Source organism: Sphaerodactylus townsendi, linkage group LG12 (assembly GCF_021028975.2).
Source record: "Sphaerodactylus townsendi isolate TG3544 linkage group LG12, MPM_Stown_v2.3, whole genome shotgun sequence".
Classification (NCBI taxonomy): Eukaryota; Metazoa; Chordata; class Lepidosauria; order Squamata; family Sphaerodactylidae; genus Sphaerodactylus; species Sphaerodactylus townsendi.
Window position 1 is genome coordinate 21,069,182 of NC_059436.1, and position 16,430 is coordinate 21,085,611.

At 49.4% G+C, this 16,430-nt stretch overlaps 1 protein-coding gene across 1 annotated transcript in view; it reads left to right on the forward strand.

Annotated features, from left to right (window-relative positions):
- NECTIN1 (nectin cell adhesion molecule 1) overlaps window positions 1-16,430 on the forward strand; it is a 135,820-nt gene that overhangs the window by 83,275 nt on the left and 36,115 nt on the right.

Below are 16,430 nucleotides of genomic sequence, written 5' to 3' on the forward strand. Positions count from 1 at the left end.
GGAGTGGGGAATCAAACCCGGTTCTCCAGATTAGAATCCACTACGCCACGCTGGCTGGAGAAGAGTTATTAAATGGAAAGGTGAGAAGAAATGCTTTATTTTACTGCTAATACCAATGATGGCTCAGATCAGCCACTTCCAACTCCTGCTTAATGGGATTTATGGGAGTGCCTGGAAGCTAAGTGGGATCAAACCTGGTTAGCATTTGGTTGAAAGACCTCCAAGTAAGTCCAGGTCGCTGTGCAGAGGGAGGTGATGGCAAACCACCTCTGAGGATCCGATGCATTGACCTGGATAGCCAAGCCTAGCTCAGTCTCATCCAATCTCAAATTAAAGCAGGGTCAGCAAGCCGCCTCTGAAGTCTCTTGCCTTGAAAACTCTATTGGGTCACCAGAAGTTGGCTGCAACTTGATGGCAAGTACAAGCAAAATAATTGTGATCTGCAATCTTAAATCTTTTTTGGGGATCTGTATGCCTCCCCCCTCTCCTCCCCCAGTTGCAGATTCTGGGGGAGTGCCACCTTCTCAGGGAACTTCCTTCTTGTCCCCCACGCAAGTTACTTCTACATTGAATTGGGTCAGGAATGTCTCAGGCTCATTCCGCACATGCAGAATAATGCACTTTCAAACTGCTTTCAGTGCTCTTTAAAGCTGTGCGGAATAGCAAAATCCACTTGCAAACAGTTGTGAAAGTGGTTTGAAAACGCATTATTTTGTGTGTGCGGAAGGGGCCTCAGAAACTTTTATTGCATGGGGGGCATACTTGCCTTCACCCCCCCATTACGACCTTTGGGGGCACACAGTCAAGGTATAAGCCTGAGCAGTGTCTTTGAAGCTCTGGTCCGTCCCAGTGTGTCCCCACTCCTGTGGCATGCAACGAGGATGGAAGCATTTCGTTTTCTCGCTGGTGTGGCAAAGACAAAATTCCTCCGGCGTCCTTCTCGGGAGGGGGGAATTGCTCACCCCAGTCGGTTTCCTCTTCTTCCTCCTCTTTTTTGGGTTCGGAGCTGAGTCACACTCCTGCGTGCATGTGTCTCTGAACCCCGTGACACGTCCCTCGCAAAGGTGTTCTTGCCACATCTCAGCCCAGTGCTGCCAAGGAGATGTTCCAGCACCCTATCCAGTGCCTTAGGGGATTGAGAGGCAGATGAGTTATCTGGGGGAGGGGGGGGGGAGATAGAGAGAGCCAGGGATGGAGTGAGCGAACGTGCACAGCCGGCTGAGCCTGTGGGAAGTTGCGCAAAGCGCCTCCCAAGTTCACGTGGTCCCTGCTAACAAAGAGGCATTGATTTGATCCTCGACCGCGGCAGCCGAGAACATAAATCTCCTCTTTCTAGTGATTGGAGATGTTCTTCCGAGCTGAGGAAGTGTGACTCTCCAGCTCTGAAGTTCCTGATGGGAAGTGCGCAGAGGCCGGCTCTTGATGCGCTGCAGTAATTCAGGCACCTGTTTTGAGCACCGGTGGGGCTCTGCGGAGGAGCAATTTGCAACTCCTTGGTGTATCAACTGCCAGAAGCAGGGATCGAGGTGCCGAAGATGCAGGGCAGTCCAGAGCCAGCGTGCCCCCTCCCCCAGGCTCACTGGGTTGAGACTGACTATGCAAATACACACAACAGGTGTGTTTGTCGGGGTGTTCTCTTTTGACACTTCTGAGTCTGGAGCAGGCTCCCATTTTTTCACCCTTGAGTTGTCCTTGGACTCACCCAGCGAGGGAGCTGAGAACAGCATCTGCCACGTAAGGGCCCTGCTGCTTGAAATCCCTAGTTCTCACCGCTCAGATAGACTGCGCCTCCTGTTCTGCAAGGAGACATGGCAAAAGCCGTTGCGCAAAAACAAGATGACGAAACTCTCTGGTAGCTGCTGTCAAGTCAGCAGCAACTGGCTAATGTTGCACGTCTCTGGTTCCTTCTTCCTTATGCTGTAGTAGTTAGAAGCTGAGTGAACTCGCTAAGGCGTCAGGACCTGCCTGGCCTGCTGCCCTGGCTAAGCCTCTGAGCTAGTTGTTAACTGACTAGTCACAAAAGTGCATTCAATAGCATTTGCAGTATTCAAAACACATCTGATGCATTGTTTGGTTGTAATACTAAGAACAACATTGCGAGGTAGGCCAGATTCATTCTCTTGAACACTGGAGGCGGGAAATCCTTTGGGCTCATGAAACAGTATGGAAGATCCTGGTTCAGGTCACCTTCTGACATTAAAAGGGTATTCCCTTTTAATGTCAGAAGGTGGTTAAGAGCTCATGTATCTAATCTGGAGGAACCGGGTTTGATTCCCAGCTCTGCTGCCTGAGCTGTGGAGGCTTATCTGGGGAATTCAGATTAGTCTGTGCACTCCCACACACGCCAGCTGGGTAACCTTGGGCTAGTCACAGCTTCTCGGAGCTCTCTCAGCCCCACCTACTTCACAGGGTGTTTGTTGTGAGGGGGGAAGGGCAAGGAGATTGTAAGCCCCTTTGAGTCTCCTGCAGGAGAGAAAGGGGGGATATAAATCCAAACTATTCTTCTTCTTCTTTTTCTTTAGGAGTGTCTCTTCCCTGCTGATTCAGCGCCCCTGTTCCCATTTCAATTTTGCTTTCCTTCATGCAAGTTGAACCCATGAATATTTTGTTTTCTTGCACCATTTTCCCCTTTTAAATATATGCATTTTTCAACATTATTTATGCTTCAGTAAATCAGCAGTAAGCATATAAGTGGCGCACATACTTTGTATACACTGAGTATGAAAACAGTGCGGCGTGCTTCGGCAATACAAACAATCAAATTAGCAGCAAAACCTGCCAGTGAGAGTTGACACGTGAAGAGGTGAAAGAAGTCCCTTCATAATGAAAATGGGCCCATTTGCTCATCTCTCTGGGAGACCACCTGGAGTCAGAATGAGGCTGCTTGGAGTTTTTTGGAGACCAAATGGAAGTTGCTTGGAGTTTCTTGGTGGCCTGAATTGTAGCAGGTCGGAGGTCAGAGTGGAAGCTGCACGGAGATCCAGCATGGTGTAGTGGCTAAGAATGGTGGACGCTAATCTGGAGAACTGGATTTGTTTCCCTGCTCCTCCACATGAAGCCTGCTGTGTCATCCTGGGCCAATTGCAGTTCTCTCTGAACTCTCTGAGCCCCACCTGTCTGTCTGTGTGGGTAGAGGAAGGGAAGGAGTTGGTAAGCTGCTTTGAGGCTCCTTGGCATAGTGGCAAGGGGGCGAGGTGTATGATGCACCAGGCGCGTGCCGTGATGGGGGCATTCCGGGATGGGGGCATGGAAGGGGCGCAGGTACCCCTCGCTGCGGCTCTGGAGTCCTGAAAGGTGGAAAAAAGAAGAGTATAAAAACCAGCTCTTCTTCTTTTTCTTCTTCTTTTTTTTTGGTTGCTGTTTTTCTAGGATGAACAAGGTATTGATGTAACGGTGGATTATAAGGGTATTTTTTTTTTAAAGAGTGCTAATTAATCCTGGGTCTCAGGCTGAGAAGAGGGGCTGACAAATGCAACTGTAAATGAACTCCACCCAGACACATGCAAATGTTCCTCACCCCTCTGTGAGGTGGCCAAAACATAGACCCTGTCGCACCATCACTGCACGCTGTGCCACACTGAAGCCAGCCATAGATGCATGTGGAACATTAGGAGCAAAACCGACCAGACTACAGCCACACAGTTCGGAAAACCCACAACAGCTAGCTTTCCAAAAACTTTGGACTTGGGACCTCCTGCGTGCAGTGGGCACGCTTTGCCACTAGAGCTCTGGTCCGCGCAGGCCTGGCTTTCTGCCACTTCCAAGTTTTGGGCCCTCCTGTTCTGGTCTGTGCCTGCCATAGGCTGCTCCTGTTTGCCCCGGGTGTGGTTCCACTGCTGCCGATTGGAGGCAGGTAGAAGGCCAGACTCCTGTGCCACTGGTGTCGAAGGATATGGAAGGAACTGCGGGATTTTGAAAACAGCCAGAGTGAATACAGATCTCATCATCTGAGTTTGTTATCCCAAGAAAGTCAAGGACCGCTTGAATAATCTGCAGAACGTTGGCAAGGTTGTTTTGTCTTCTGAAACTCTGCACATAATAGTTCTTTGCAGAATCTGAAGGCAAGTCCGTTATTTACATTCCTCAGTGATTTGGCATTCTTCCCTTCCCACACTTGTTTTGAAAAGGTTTCTAGTCCTCATGGTTTGGGGAGGGGTGCTATTGATATCAGTGAATGCAAAAAAAGGGGGGAGGGGTGCTATTGATATCAGTGAATGCAAAAAAAAGTCCAGAGTGCTGTACAGAGATTTCTTCCCTTTCTTTCTTTCTTTCTTTCTTTCTTTCTTTCTTTCTTTCTTTCTTTCTTTCTTTCTTTCTTTCTTTCTTTCTTTCTTTCTTTCTTTCTTTCTTTCTTTCTTTCTTTCTTTCTTTCTTTCGCCACTCCAACCCACCACAGTGGGCTCAGAGTGGCTTAGGACAGTATAAAAACAACAGCATTTATAATACAATAAATAACAATGATAAATTTATAATACAAGAAACACTAAAATATGACAGTTGATCCAACTAGAATAATTCAGAAATTCTCAACCCTTTAACCTTAAGAAAGAACTCAAAAGCAACTTTCTGGCCTCCAGTCATTCTCTCCTATTCAAACACTTCTTCTGCCCCCTCGTTCTTTCCTGCCGCCCTCCCCAGTTCTCGACAAACGGCTCTGAATTCTAGCTGGAAACCTGGGATACAGGGAACTACAGAGCTGGTGACGGCAAACAGGAAATCACCATTCTGTGGAATTCGAGGCCCAAAAGGGACAGGCAAGCAAGACAGAGTTAGGACTAGGAAGCCCCAGGGTTGAGGCTTGACTTTTGCCCAAGTCTGACCTGTGAGGTGAACGGAAGGCCGAGGGTTGCGTGGACAGATCAAGTCAGCCTGGAGCCTGGGAAGATCTTAGTTAGGCCGTGCTCTGGAAACCTCTTAGTCTGTTCCCTTGAAAGGGTCAGAGCAAGGTGCAGCAGAGCGAGATCGGCACTTTCACGGTTCCAGCCCCGGTGGCTTCTGAATGTGTTCAGTGATCAAATGCAAAGCCAGAGGAAAGAGGGCCAAGGTCTCTGCTAATGACGGCTTGGCACCAGGGCACCTCAGCCACTCAGCCGGCTTTCTGGCCCTGGACACTGCAGAGAGGAGAGCTCACCCTGGTGTGCTGCGATCCGATCCACATGGCTAATTTTGTGAAGGGCTCAGCTGGCTGATTGACCCCTCCTGCCCCAAGGCATGAAGATAGCAGCCAGGAGAGGATGCTGGGAGGCTGAACTGTCTGTTTGCTGGATGGCTCAGTCTCCCAACACATGTGTTCATTCAAACAGGCTGGGGAGGTCTTTCCAGAGGCAGATCTAGAGTGTTGCACGCAGGTCCTTGTCCTCAGCTCTAGCACCTGTTTCAAGAGGTAGGAGGCAGTAAGGTGTAGCCTGATCTCATTAGATCTTGGAACCTAAAGCAGGGTCAATACTAGGATGGGAGACCACCAAGGAAGACTACAGAGGAAAGCAATGGCAAACCACCTCTGCTTTTTACTTTTCTTGAAAACCCCTTGCTGGGGTCACCATAAGTTGGAAGCAGAGTTCATATTTGGATGGGATGGGATTGGTTCGTATTTGGATAGGAAACCACCATAGATGGCTCTACAAAGGAAGACAATGGCAAACCACCTCCGTTTCCCACTTTGAAAGTCCCTTGTTGGGTTGCTGTAAGTTGGAAGCTAAGCAGGGTCAGTACTTGGAAGGGAGACCACCAAGGAAGACTGTCAAGGAAAACAATGACAAACCACCTCTGTTTCTCACTTGCCTTGATAGCCCCTTGCTGGAGTCACCATGAGTTGACTGTGGCTTGATAGCACTCACTTACCTGCACAGCACCACTTTCAGGGTTTCCCCTTGTGACTTAGAGCATGCAGGTGACCGACTGGATGCATCGCTAATCAAAGCATTGTGTTTCATGAGCCAGGTCACTGCCAGATTGGCTGCAGCATTGAATGGCATGAAAATCGACCACCACACATCATAAAAAGGTCCTTCTCTGGCCCCATCACTATGCAGCACTTTCCCATCTACGGCCTGTTGAGCCATTTCTCTGTCAGTCGCTGAGCAAAGTCTGTGCCCGTAGGAGTCAATCCTGGGGTTTAATGATGAAGGGATTATGTGTGTGTGTAAACTGGGTCACAGTCCTGAGACAATTTCCCTTCTGAGCTTTCACTTCTGGGTTGGGTCTCGTGTGTCGTACGTAGACGCTAAGGAGATTAGACTGATGATCAGTATCAGATAGTATCAGTAGCTACTAGCCGTGGTGACTACAGGGAACTTCCACATTCAGAGGCAGTCAACCTTTGAATCCAAGGGCCAGGATGCAACCTCTGTGTTGTTGATCCTCCAGAGGAACAGTGGCCACTATGTGAGATGGGATGTTGGACTAGATGGGCCACTGGCTTGATTGAGCAGGGTTTTTCTTGTGTTCTTTTGAGGGTCTTGGCTTCTATGACCTATTGTTGGACTTCCAGAGGAACTGGTTGGCCACAGTGTGGGACAGGATGCTGGACTAGAGAAGCCATTGATCTGATCCAGCAGGGCTCTTCTTATGTCCTTCCAAGGGCCTCAGCCTCTACGCCCTGTTGTTGGACCTACAAAGGAACTGGTTGGCCACTGTGTGAGACAGGATGCATGATTGGTTGGACCACTGGTCTGATCCAACAAGGCTCATCTCCTGTTTTTGTTAAGATCTTGGCCTCTGTGCTTTGTTGTTGAAACTCCAGGAGAACTTAACGGGGCCCTGTGTGAGATGGGAAGCTGGACTAGGTGGACCCTCACAGGTCTGATCCAACAGGGTTCTTCTCATGCTCTTCTGTTTTTACCCCTTCCTTGCTGCTGCTTCTGTGGTCCTGCTTCCTGGCAGCTCCTATTTGATGATGGGGGGTGAGGGTGGAATTATCACCATGGGTTCAGTTATTCCCACCCTGCTCTGGCACTCCTGGTCTGGGAGGGCAGGGTGCTAATTGCCCCTTTATCGGATCTGGAGCCCCACACAGTTTTGGGATGCTTTGGGTGGAAGCTTGATTTCCGGGGTGGTGGTTGCATTCCTCTGTTCTTTTTTACCCTGCAGACTCTTTTCGCTGTGGAATGTGTGGTTTGGAAAGAGTGGGCATGCAAGAGCTTGACTTTGCCTGTTGCAAGCAACTTGCCAGGGCTGAACTGTTTGCGGGGCCCATTCTTCTGCTGGAATGCTCTTCGCATGGACAACCCTGAGCAGGGCCGTGTGGCATCAGCTGCGCTCCAGGCTTTTCCGAGGAGCCGGGGAGGAGGGGCAAGAGTCGGAACGTCCTGCCCCCTCAAAGAACTGGGACCTTCCTTCAGCTTTTAATTTTTTTAAAAAAAATGAAAAGGGCTGGAGGCTTTTTAAATAGGTGAAAACAACAAAGATGCAGGCCATTTTCTAACCAGCTTAAGAAAACCGAACCTGTTTTCCCCGCCCTCCTCCCATTCTGGCCAGTGAGTGCAGCAGTTCTGGAGTGACTGGCAGATCAAATAGAACCAGAAGTCAAATGCAGCTAACACGATGGAATATGCAGTAAACAACGCAACAAGATTTAGGCCCCTTCCACACATGCAAAATAATACACTTTCAATCCACCTTCAGTGCACTTTGCAGCTGGATTTTACTGTGTGGAATAGCAAGATCCGCTTGCATACGATTGTGAAAGTGGATTGAAAGTGCATTATTCTGCATGTGCGGAAGGGGCCGTTAGCAGAAATCAGGAAACAAAGCAGAAATCTGAGACAGGGCTGAAGCAAACCTGAAATAGAGCACAAACATTTAAACATGATACATTGAACAGCGCAGAACGCACATAGGAAAGGCACACTGGGGGCAATAGACAGCACATGCCGTGTACAGTAGCAGAGTCTTCAATCCCTGTGCCATAACCAAAGGATCTTTCTGAAACACTGTAAGTGAAACAGCCTGGTTTGCTAGCTTGAAACTTGCTTGATTTCTGTTGTCTCTTGATTTCTTGCTTGATTTCTTTGGCTCATTCTGCACATGCAGAATAATGCACTTTCAATGCTTTTTGAAGCTGTGCGGAATGGCAAAATCAACTTGCAAACAGTTGTGAAAGTGGTTTGAAAACGCATTATTTTGCATGTGCGGAAGGGGCCTTTGTCTCTTGATTTGACCTGGATGGCTCAGGCTAGCCCCATCTCTTCCGGTTTCAGAAGCTAAGCAGGGTTGGCCCTGGTCAGTGCTTGGATGGGAGGCCATCCAGGAAGCAAGCAATGGCAAACCACCTCTGATCAATTCTGCCCTGACCTGGGCAGCACAGGCTGTCTGGATTGGGCCAGATCACAAAAACTAAGCAAGATCAGCCCTGGATGGGAGACCACAAGGAAGTCCAGAGCCATGACATGGAGGCAGGCCATAGTTAACCACCTGTTTGCCTCTTTGGGAGCAGCAGTGGTGTAGGAGGTTAAGAGCTCGTGTATCTAATCTGGAGGAACCAGGTTTGATTCCCAGCTCTGCCGCCTGAGCTGTGGAGGCTTATCTGGGGAATTCAGATTAGCCTGTGTACTCCCACACATGCCAGCTGGGTGACCTTGGGCTAGTCACAGCTTCTCGGGGCTCTCTCAGCCCCACCCACCTCACAGGGTGTTTGTTGTGAGGGGGGAAGGGCAAGGAGATTGTAAGCCCCTTTGAGTCTCCTGCAGGAGAGAAAGGGGGGATATAAATCCAAACTATTCTTCTTCTTCTTCTTCTTCTTCTTCTTCTTCTTCTTCTTCTTCTTCTTCTTCTTCTTCTTCTTCTTCTTCCCTTGAAAATCCCATGGGTTGCCTGATCTGACAGCGTTTTCCACCCCCAATTCAGATAAGCGAGCTAGAAAAACGTCCTTGCATGCTTTTGCAAGGTCGACTTCCGCTGGTCCTGGCTCTGGACTGCCCGTTCTGTGTGATTTGAGAGCCTCTCTATGGCTCTTGTGAGCAAGTGGTGGTGAGTCTGCAAGGCTTCAAGAGGCGGGGGCCGATCCAGCCAGCAAAACGCCATCTCCCCAAAGCCTGGGAGAGCGCAGAGGCACAAAGGCACGGAGGCTGTTCCCAGGCCTTCTGCTCCGTGACAGGCGCTGCTCACCAGCAAGCCCTCACACGCTCAAGGAGCTATAAACACTTCAGAGCCGGGATGCTTGGCAAACACTCACTCACCTTTGGCAGGTGCAGGCAGGGCCGGAGACAGAGCGCGCTCCTCACCAGGGCAGAGGGGGTGGAGCGGCGGCACGCTGGAGGCGCTCGCTGGGCCGGCTCGGGAAATCCCGCTGCCATGTTGCGGCAGGGCTTATTGCGAGGGCGTGTTCTGCCCCTCAGAGGCCCCCCATGACCAGCTCTGTGTGCAGTCTGCACAGTAACAAATTGACATTCCATACCCCAGCCGTCCAAACCCTGCCATCGCCCCAAGTTCAGTGAAAATTGATGAGAGTTGTGTGATTTCTCTTATTTCAGAGTGTTTACACAGCACACTTTTTTGTACTCTTCTGCATAATTTTTTTTCTGGGTTTGCTGATACCCTGGAGAGGCCAGGAATCCTGACTTTTTACTGCCTGGCTAGAAGAATTCTCAACCAGCAAGTGCCCTGCTTTTTGATAAGAGGTGAAGTCTAGTGGTTAGCATGCTGGGGAAGTCTGGGTCCCCACTCTGCCATAAATTCATCGGACAAGCTTGGAAGCTAGTCATTCGTTCTCACTCTTTCCTACCTCGTAGGGTTGTTGTCAAGGGTGAAATGGAACACAGGAGAATCATCCAAATCCTTCTGAGCTCCCTGTGAGGTGGAGGATAGAATAAAAATGTCCTAGTATGCTAGTGGGCAAGCATCTCTTGGCACTGCAGAAAATGGGTAAAATGGGTACAGGTTCAATATTTTTCAAAGCTGAAGTTTCTCCGTTCCTTATTGTATCAAGACTGTCCTTGACAGTATGTCCAGTTTCTCTGTTCTCTCTTCCCTGCGGTGTCATGAACGTCCCTGACAGTGTGCAGAAATTTCTGAATAACAATTCCAGTGTTTGGGGGAGGGCGCATGCAATGACCTTTGCATTTCCTTGCCCCACCCCCCAGAACAGAACAAATGATACAAATCAGCCAAAATATGTACATTTCTCCAGCACTAGGATTCAGCTTGTCTTGATGCAAAGTTTACATAGATTATTTCCCCCTGCATGGAATGCACCCGGTCATGGGCTCCTTTGAGTGGCAGCTGAATGCAAGCGCTTTGTAATGCGATGTTGTAGTGATTATCCTGTTTGATACCCTACCTGGAAAATGAGTCCCAGGATATCAGTCGAAGCAGCGCCGAGCAGTTGAAATGGGTGGACGTGGGCTGCATGCGGTTCTTCTTCTGCTCTCCCAATTCAATAGCTTTATTCCAATTCAACAAGTAACACCGTTTCGGAACGAGAGAAGAATGTATATGAAATTGAACAATTACGCTTCCTGACAATATCCAATCCATATTAATTGCTTGTATTAGAAAAATAAACACAAGACCTCCAACCATTATTGCTGCAGAACGCAAAATAAATAATCTAGTTCTCTTGCCCAGTACTTCAAAATATCCTTTATCATTATAGTTGTCGACTATCCATCAGCGCACTAGAATCTGCGCCTCAGATGTTCAGAATTGTTTCCTTATCAGTTTCTACCAGCATGGCCAATTGGCCATGCTGACAGAGGCTGATGGGAATTGTAGTTCCTGAACATCTGGAGAGCCGCAGGTCCCCTACCCCTGGTCTAACCAAATGGAAGATAAAAGGTATTTCATATAATAGTTAATCTTTTTCCCCCTTATATGTCATAACCAGTAGTAATCTCTCCACAATTATATATATATTCTGACGTATTCTATTCAGAGTCTCCATTCGGTTTCATGTGACTCTGGTGGAGAGCATGAGTTGGGGGTCTCTGACGTCTGTTCCAAAATGATCCCATCACAAGAGCCTTCAGTTTTCCCAATATCACCATTTGCCCACATTCCGGTCACCTCCCAGTGGTAAGCAGTGAGACCCCCTCCTCCTGCGGCCACAGTGGCACAGGGGCCAGAGTCTGGGAATAGGGCAAGGCACTGCTCCCCACAAAATTGATGTATTTCCAAGGATTTGGGGGCCCATCAGAGGCATAGCAAGGGAAAATGGCACCTGCGGCAACACCTGCTCCAGGTGCCCCCCTGGCGCCCCTCCCATGCCTGACCCCCCCCCCACTCCACTTACCTTAGTCGATGGAGGTCCCGAGCATCCTGGCGGGGTTGGGTGAAGGGATCCACCAGCTGAAGGAGCAGCCCTGCCAAGGGGGGAAGGAGGAGCAGTGTTAGGGGCGATTTTCCGCACCCCACGTGACCGAATCAGGGCCCGCCTGGGGCATTTGTCCCCAGATGGCCCCATGGAAGCTCCCCCTCTGGGGCCCATCTTGTATGTTAAGCCTGAGCTGGAAGGGAGTCAGCTGCTTAACTTTTGCCCTGGCCCTAAGGTGTGTTTTGGCTGAACAAAGGGGCTAGCTAATCCCCATTGTGTCATCCAAAGGTGATTAAATCAGCGCTGTGAGCAGGCAGATATCCAGACCTGCGCCCATCCCACCCATCCCTCCGTATTCAGGAGAATAGTCCAGGTGTTCTCTTGGATCAAGCTCTTTGTCTCTGGCTCAGGACCCATTTCGGGGTATAAACATTGGTCCTTCGGCCATTCATAGTGTGTGCATCCCTGCCTGCCTGGGGTCTCTTTCCTTTCCTCCTGCAAACACTAGCCAGTTTCCTCTTCAGCACTGTTTTCTCTGGTAACTATCACCCATCCCTGAAACGCTGTCCAACTTCTTCCCTTTCCTCTTAACCAGCTCTTGTGTTCCTTTTGTGTGTATGTCCATTGCTTAAAAATATATCCCTTGTTTATGAATAAAGGTCAATTGTTAATTGCACATAACAGCTGCCTGTTCTTTTGGGAGTTTTCCCCTAGGCCTATCCCGATATACATAGGTTATCAGTCCCAGTTACCACCTCCCACTCTCTTGTCTCCAGCTAATTCCCCCCAACTAAAGTGGAGATGGCCTGCTTAGGATAACACCCTTTGTCACGTTCACAATGCCAGTTCTGTGCCCCAGAGGCTGCCAGCTCAGCAAGTTGGATAGGTGTTGTTGTGCCTGATGACATCTGCACATTGTAAAAGTTTTGCTGGGTTTGCATCTTGAGATGAGGCATGCAGAGGTGCAGCCGTTGCAGCCACTGCAGTGGGTACCTCCTGGAAACAGAGCAAGGGGATTCGAAGTAGGGGAGTGGGATGCACGTTTGCTTGGAGATGTGCAGCCATTCCTGTGCATGCCTCACATTTGGGCATGCATGCTTGCTACTCAATGTGTTTAGTACGACGGCTGATGGAGCATAATCGCTAGAAGATGGAGCCGAGACTCGGAAGGTCACTGTTGGAATCTCACCTCTACTGGGTCCTTAGACAAGCTCTCGGTTTCCATCGTCAGCCCTCCAACTTTAATATGGGTTATCACTCTAGTTTTCCTTGCAAGGGGTCAGATCCCAGAGATCCAATCAGCTAAAAGGGATGCCTTCCTTTGGGGACTACCTTGATTCAGTCAAAGGCTCTTTCTACCAGAGGTCCACCACTTGTAGAATGGATCCGTGGAGTCCAATTAAGAGGTTTTATTGGAAGTCTACCACAAGAGAATAGAAGAGCTTCCAACATTTGAAAGTATTAGATAAGTACATTGTTGTTGTTGTAGTAGTAGCAGCAGCAGCAGCATCAGTAGCAGTATTTCCCATCAGTTTATCCAAGGGGCTGCAGCTCAGTGGTGGAATGCCACTATGTGCTTCGAAAGTATCAGGTTCAGTCCCCACCATCTCCAATTAAAACAAGGCAAGTCCTTTGCCTGACGTCTTGGGGAGCTGGTGGCAGTCAGAGAAAATAAGCAGCCAGTCCAGCACTGTCTGACTCTCTTTGCACACTCTTCATGCTCAATGTGCACTGGCTCAGGAGCTGGCTGGCAGGAGTCACACCTCTCTGGGATGTTCACTGCAGGAGACAACGCTCCACACCGCAGAAGGTTGGGTCTAGTAAAGCAGCTCTTGGGCTCTTCCTGGGAGACTGGTTTACATCCTTGCTTATCTTGGGATTACGGAGAACAGAGTTTGAATCTCCTGATCTTTCAGGAGACTCCACACCATTGAATGAGGAAATGACAAAAACTGCTCATTGCTCAGTAGCCAAAGCATCAGACACTAAGTTGCATGCTTGAACAGGCCTTCATGGATGGATAACTCCCATATTTCCTCAAACAAGGCCATTTCAGCAGAGTCGAGATGGCTCTTATGCTGCCAGTCTTCAAGAGATGGGCATGTTCTGATGTCCAACTGGGCTTTGTGGCCCCAAGGGGTCCAGTTGGCTCCCTCACTTTTTACTTTTCTAGACCAGAAGTTCTGGCTCCAACAAGCTATTGGCCCAGTTTGCAAACGATCCCTTTTAACTTTTCACTGTGTGTGTTTCCGCCTGTTTCCTTCTCCTCCCCTTTGTACTACTTTATTTGTGCTGGTTTGTAACGGTTGGCTCAGCGGCTCTTCGGGTTTTGTGACTTTGTTGTTCTGATTCATTGTCTGTGGACGGCCTTGAACCTCCTGTATGGATTGGAGAGTAAATTTTAACCAAAAAGCTGACCCGCTGAGGACACTGTCAGTTGACCCTGCACAAGGCAAGGGGGTTGCGTTGTCTCACAGTCTTCGCTGGACTGTTTGTCGACCGTCGTTTTCATCCTTTGCTTTCTTCTGCAGTCATAGCCCTGTGATGTGTGTTCTTTGAACGCTAACAGGAGGTCTCTGGGTGGGGCAGTTGGGAATGGCCAACCAGGTTCTTTTCAGTTGGTGACAGTGAGGCCCAGTAATGCTGATGAGCAGCTCTTCACACATTGACAGTGGACAGAGGCGTTTGTGGGGGAAATGGTGCCCGGGGACAACACCTGCTCTGGGCGCCCCCCCCCCCCCCGGTGCACTTGGGGGCAGGGTGAGGGTGGCTTGGATGACACTTGTCCGAGCTGCCCCCCGAGCCACCCCCCACCTCCCTGCAGGCAACCTCCTGCCCTCCCCAGGCCCTGGGGTGGGCAGAAGCCAGCCTGCATGGGGGCAGGGCGCTGCGGCGGGCAGTCCAGGAGCCGGCCTTCTGCCGCAGTGTTCATCCGAGCCGCCCCTAAGCTCATCCCCAAGGGCCTGGAGAGGGAAGGAGGCAGAGGTGTTCCTCCCATTGGGCAAAGTGGGCAGTTGCCCAGGGCGCCACCATGTGGGGGGTGCCAAAATGCAGGTGGGATTTTTTTTGAATTTTCATTGTTTTTTCAGATTTTTGGCCTGCAGGGGGTGCAGTTTTTAGGATAGCAGCACCAAAATTTCAGGGATTTTTTAGGAGACTATCCTAATGATATTACCCAGGTTTGGTGAGGTTTGGTTTAGGGAGTCCAAAGTTATGGACTCCCATAGGGAGTGTCCCCATCCCCCATTGTTTCCAATGGGAGCTAATAGGAGATGGGGCTATACATTTGAGGGTCCATAACTTTGGACCCCCTGAACCAAACTTCACCAAACCTGGGTGGTATCATCAGTAGGGGCTCTTGAAGATACTCTGAAATTTTGGTGCTGCTATCTTAATAATTGCACCCTTGACAGCAGGCACACCCTAAAAATTTCCCCAGATTCTCCTTTTAAATCCACCCCCTTCCTGCCAATCCTTGTTTTCTTTCTTTCTTTTATTCTTTCAATGCCTAATAAAGGTTGTTGTTGTTGTTGGGGGGGCACCAAACTCAGGTTTTGCCCAGGGCTCCAGTTTGCCTAGGTACGCCACTGGAAGGAGGCGGCTCAGATGGGCGCCACAGCCAGCTCTGTCTTTAGGCACCCCCCCCCCTGCACTGTCCAAGCTCTTCTGAGCTGGGTCATCATAGGGGAGGAGGGGTTTTTTGCACCCCCTGTCATTGTGCCTAGGGTCATTTGACCCCCTGACCCCGTGGGTGGTACGCCACTGTCAGTGGACATGAATTCTGTTTGTGTTCACTACAGGTATAGTCTCTGCATCTGTGGAGGCTGATTCATTAGGACTTTGCACGTGTTCAGTGTGCATAGAGGAGAAGTGTGATTATAGCTATGAGACCCACCCATTTCACATGGTTCCGCGGTGAGGAACCTCTCATACATGCTTTAAATGGAGCCCATGTAGGTTAGAAGGGGTCTTCACCCTGTGAGCCTATTCCCCCATGCAGATCGGTTGTGCGCACTGTGAACATGTCTTGCAACTGGGCATTCCATTTAGGCTCGGAGACAAGCGCCCGTGCCCCAACCCCGGATTCTTCGAGGGAATCTGAGGCGCATCACTGGATTTGCTTCCCCAAATAATCATGTGCATGTACAGATGTCCGTACACAGAAGGTGTTCCCGTATGATCCTTGGAAGGCAGAAACTTGGGAAAGCATTAGATTGGATGGCAAGAGAGTGCGTGAAAGAGAGAGGAGGGGGAAATTTCGAGCACTGCATTTTGTAATGACAACTTTTCGAGGCGGAGATCTCGCCTGCCTGCCCGCCTGCCTCTTTCCCCTGGGCCTTTGTTCTTGTTTCTCTCTGCGTACCTCCTTTCCTTATTCTGTCTCTGTCCTCTCACAACTCCCCGCACTTTTCATTTCTGGGAGGACCCACTTTTCCAGTTCTCGGCTTTGCCTTGCCTTCTGTCACTCCCCCCCCCCCGCCCCCCGGCTCTGTTTTAAATATAAATACCAGCTGTATAATTATTGGAGCGTTATCTCTAAACACGCAGATTAGAGGAGAGACGCAGCAGAGGCTTCTCTTTTTATTTAAAAAAGGCTGAATTGAAATGTTGATTATCTTGTGGGAGAATTATCTCCCTTGGCAGAAAAGAAAAGCATCACCTGAGATGTCATAATGACAATAATTTTCAAAACTTCTTCTTCTTTATGTGGAGCCCTTTCAATCCACAGAGCCAAAATAATAAAAGACCCCATTTTAGAACGGGTGAGGCCTCCCAGAATGGTCGGTTGTCTACCGCTAGCTAGATTGGGATTCTCCTCCGACAGCTCAGTTCCGCACCTGTCGTGAATTCTGCACCTTGAACACGTTTGCAAGACTTTTCTGTTTACTTTGCATCCTCTTCTCTTTTTTGCCCTAATGGCTTTTGTGCATAGTCTGTTCCGCCGCTTCTAGTCATGGGAGACACCTGGCTTCTAAGATCATGCAGGCATTAGCAAATGCATCTTTGCAACCTCCAAGATTGGAAATTTGGGGTGGAGCTGAAATTTCCGCAACACTTATTTATTTGACAGTTGTGGGTTTCCTGGGCTGAGGGGCTATGGTCTGGTAGTATTTGCTCCTGGCGTTTCATCTATGGCTGGCATCTTTAGAGACAAGTCACATGAGATGTGTTTTTTTCTCCT